Source organism: Lissotriton helveticus, chromosome 2_1 (assembly GCF_964261635.1).
Source record: "Lissotriton helveticus chromosome 2_1, aLisHel1.1, whole genome shotgun sequence".
In the NCBI taxonomy this organism is placed as follows: Eukaryota; Metazoa; Chordata; class Amphibia; order Caudata; family Salamandridae; genus Lissotriton; species Lissotriton helveticus.
Window position 1 is genome coordinate 66,338,172 of NC_136059.1, and position 4,656 is coordinate 66,342,827.

The 4,656-nt window shown below is 47.8% G+C and overlaps 1 long non-coding RNA gene across 1 annotated transcript in view; it reads left to right on the forward strand.

Annotated features, from left to right (window-relative positions):
• The window catches only part of LOC144819213 (uncharacterized), a 299,059-nt gene that overhangs the window by 195,350 nt on the left and 99,053 nt on the right, over positions 1-4,656 (forward strand). The gene's annotated exons all lie outside the window — the stretch shown is intronic.

Consider the following 4,656-nt stretch of genomic DNA (forward strand, 5'->3'; position numbering starts at 1 on the left):
TTCTCTGTATAAAAAGGGTCTGTGTCCCCTTCCAAAATGTTCTTGTTTTTGGACTTAGATCTTGCCAGAGGCGTGCTGCTGCTTTCCCAGCCCCTGGACCCCTGATGGACTGCTGCAGGTCAAGAGGGACTTTGTTGCTGGACTTTTTGTGTCTTTAGCGCTGGGAGCGCTTTACTCTCACAGTAGTTTTGCACTATCTCTCTCCCCAAGCACGTAAGCAGACTGCTGTTGCATTAGTAGGCTCCAGCTTAGACTACTGTAATGCACTTTATGCAGACTCCAACAAGGGCCTTATCCAGCGCCTTCAAGTCATGCAGAACGCGGCTGCGAGATTTGTCTTGGCTTGGCTTTACCTAATGCATCCTCTGCTACAATGGCCAGGAAGAGCCTGCATTGGCTTCCCATTCAACAGAGGATCTCATTTAAGATCCTGTGTCTGGCCTACAGAACTCTCTTAGCTGGCCCTCTGGACCCTTTGGGCTCTCTTTTAATTCGCTATGTTCCTAGTAGGACCCATAGATCTGCGGAGATGAATCTGCTTGTAGTTCCCCGCGCAAGAAAGGTCAGATGGGGCAGCAGAGCTTTTTCCATCATTGCCCCCCGGTTGTGGAATGCCCTCCCTTTGGAGATTAAGGCCCAACCGTCTCTGCCCCTCTTTACAAAAGCGCTCAAAACTTGGTGCTTTATCAAGGCCTACCAGTAAGAGAGTATATTTCTCTCCAGCTAGATTTTTTTTGGTTAGGCGCCTTGACGCCCATTGGGCTTAGTAGCGCGATACAAATCAGATTTCATTCATTCATTCAGTTAAGCGCTGGGAGCGCTTTATTCCTGCTCTCAGCACCTGGGAGCGCTTTATGGTTACTTCTGGACTTTGGTTGGTCCTATGGCGCTGGGGAGCGCTTCGTTGGTGGCCCGATCGAGTGCCCACCTCGATTTATTATTTTTAAAGAAGCCGGTGCCCACCCGGCATTTGCCTCCAATTCACCGCCGCTGCCCGGGACGAAGGAGAAACCAAAGGAGCAGAGCCCTGATTGGCTCAGAGCGACGAGCCCCCTCAGTAAATGCTGCGCTGTGATTGGCGGGGGGCTCGCCCTGGAAGGACGCGCTGTGAGTGGTGCAGCACTGGAGGCTGCCCCGACGAGCCGCGCTGGGATTCGCCAGCGCCCGGGGAAGAGGAGGAAGCTGTCCGGCGGAAAGGAGCCCCGAGATGGACGAGCAGGAGGTCGGGAGTCCACCCCGCCTCCCGGAGCATGGCGGCGCCGGTGTGAGCAGGGCTCCCGTACTGGGGAGAGCCCTGCAGGAGCCAAAGGAAGCCGAGCGGCATGAGGAGAAGAGCGGAGGGGGCACGAGGCACATTGCCGGTGCCTGCCCCCGCCGCGAACACAGAAGGTGTCCTGCTGCCTGTCCGGAGGAGCCGCGGTAAAGAAGAAGCAGCCCGGTGAGTGAACGGGCTGAGGGGGGCTCCGTAGGGGTGTGTGCTGGCCACAGGGCACTACCCAGTAGGAAGGGGTACATCAAGGGTGGCCCCGGTTGGAAGTGGGTCGCCCCAACGGTATTTAGAGCCTCGAGGCTCCCACTCCACGATTAGGCATGATTGGTCACGAGCCCATGAGAGGCTCTTAGTGGGGCATTGGTTGCGAGCCCCGAGAGGCTCAGGGCCCAGATTGTGTTTAGAGCCCCGAGGGCTCTGGGGGCCATTATCTCTTGAGTCTCCCGAGCGGGACTCCAACGTTTGGGGCATGTGATATGCCGAGAACCTGTGTGGCTCCAGCATTTGGCCACAGTATTTGTTTTAGAGCCAGGTGGCTCCAATGTGGCAGCGTTACAGAGCCAGATGGCTCCAACGTCCCTCTGTTGATGTCAGAGCCTGTGTGGCTCCAATCCCTGTGGCACAGTTTGTCTTGAGGGCCAGTGAAGGCCCTGCTGCAGTTTTGACTCCCAGCTGCCCAGCAATTAGTGGGCAGCTGCACCGTTTAGGTCTTGTGATGTTCCCAGGTGCCCAGCAAGTAGTGGGCACCTGCACCGTTTAGGTTTTGCGCCAGTGGCGCACCCCTGACTGGCGCTGCATGGCAGCGCGCCCTGACATTCTGGACGCAGGGCTCTTTAGTCCCTTTATTAGATGGGGGCTGGTATGTGATTTTATTTAGGCGCAATGTGATTATGTATGTGATGGTAATTGCCTAATGTGAGTTTTGTGCAATGTGATATGGTGCTAGGAAATGTAATGCATTTAATATGATTACGCACCTTGATCTTACACCTCTGAATGTTTTTAGGCATCATGTGTTCTTGCGCTATTGAATTATGGTCTGGCACCTCTGAATGTTTTTATGCATCATGTGTCTTCCTTGATTTTACACCTCTGAATGTGTTGGTTTATGCATCATGTGTTTTCCTTCCCTGCACCTCTGAATGTGTTTTTGATGCATCATGTGTAATGTGTTCTTGCTGATACCCCTAAATGTATTTTATCCTTAGGTGGTTGTTCTTTCCAGTACAGGTGGTCCTAGTGAGGTCCTGGTCCCCTGCGTGACATTCTCCTAAGGTGGTTAGGGTTGCGTAGGTGGTACTTACCTGTTACCAGTAGTTACTGGTTGTGTGCTATTCTTGCTCATTTGTGCTACAGTGATTTTATATCCACTTATTCTAAATTCTAGAAGTGCTATTTCTAAAAGTGTTGATTCTGACAGTGGTCCATGTGGCCCTGTCTTGTAAATAATCCCTTGTGAATATTGCCCGTGCCAGTTGGCACCATGTACATGTGTGATTTCTATCTGATGTGTTTTGACAATACAAAAGTTATTTTAATATAACCTTGTGTGGAGTTCCTTTTGTGGTGTGCCTAGGATGCTGTTGCTGTTGTGTGCTGGCGCCAATGCTTTACACATTGCCTCCGAGTTTAGCCATACTGCTCGTGCCAAGCTACCAAGGGGGTGAGCAGGGGTTATCTTGGCGTGTGACTCCCTTGCCCTGACTAGAATGGTGGTTTCTGCCTGGCTTTGGCGTCAGCCTTAGCCTACCAGAAATAGCCAGTTCTAACAGGCAGCCTATATGAATACTGGAGTCAGCAGATTGATTGTGATATATTTAACATAACCCAGTGTCTAAAACTGGGAATCTCAGATTAATTTTGATACAAATCTCTCCTTTAGGGACCAAAATAACTACCTGACATCCTCATGTTTCACACACTTATAGCCTTGAGGAAAATCCTTCCCTTTCTACCATTAGACTTACAAAAAACAGTGGTAGCCTCATTGGTACTATCAACATTAGAATATTGCAATGCCCAGTATGTTGGAGCCCAGCAGTGGGTTCTGAGCTGGCTCCAGTGACTGCAAAATGCAGCAGCTAGGGCACTGAAGCAAATGACAAAATCTGAATCTGTGTCTAAAGCTAGGGATGAACTCCACTGGTTACCTGTCAAGAGTTGCCTTTGAAGCACTCTGCATTGCCCACAAAGCATTGCATCTTCAAGGCCCTGAATCTCTGATAAAAATGTTTTCATGGTACATCCCTAACATATTTATACGTTCTGCTTCTTCAAAGAAGCTGTCCATTTCCACATCTACAAAGCCTCCTGGGGAGGTAGAAGTTGTTCACATGTTACATCTCTGGAATCAATTGCCCGAGTATTTAAGGAGTAACCCTAACTTTCTGGTTTTTAGAACTTTTTTTAAACTTGTCTTTTCACTTTCCCACTGGAGACGCTTTTCTCTGATCCTTCTTTACCTTCCATTACAGGCAGTGCCAAGACGCCTAAGGGCAGACGCCTCGCTTTACGAATTAAAATCAAATCCATTCTTTTGTTCCGCTTCAGGGCAGGCACCATAAAATGTTTGTTGTTTTTTCATTTTGGATTCCAGGCAAATTTGGAGATTTCCCCCTGCCCCTGTAAAAGAATCTCAGGTCAATCTCTGTTACATTTCTTGTTGTTCTGTGGTTTTTATTCTCTGTATACAAAAGGAATTCTACTCCCTCAACTTAAGAAACTTGCCATTCGTGACTTTAGAGAAGCTTATAGCAAGCTGCTCCAACTCACTGAAAGTATTTCTTATGTGGGCATGTTTCTGAAAATTGCTGTCCGGGCTTGATCAATGAATATTAATTAGAATTCTTTGTATGGTTTTATTATAGGTCAAGGAAATATTTTATAACATTGTTTGCGATTTTAAAATGCACTTTTATGGATCCATTTGCTTCCAAATAAAGATAACATTGAATAAAGTTCTGATTGTAGTGGGCCCCAAATATTCTTTGGCTGATTCGCTTCTGGAATAGTACATTTCTCATTGCTCATTGTAATTTATAAATGTTGTTTAGCCACCTATTCACAGCTGGAGCGTGATCCTCACCCCAGACATATGACACCCACCTCAGACACAGAATTCCCGGTCAGAGCAAGGCATGGGAATTAGAGGTACCTGACATTATTTTGATTTCAAAGTCCAGGTAATTAGAGAAGGGCAGATGTATCTTTTGCACTTTTAGATCTGGAGTAGAGATATTTGACACACCCCAAGATTAAGGATAGAGATATTTAGCAATGCTTAGAGTTCATAGCAGTAGTATTTTGCACAACCTCTAGTTCATACATGAATGTATCTAACATACCAGTGCAAATAAATGAGTCATCATTGCTTTGTATCTGCCTTT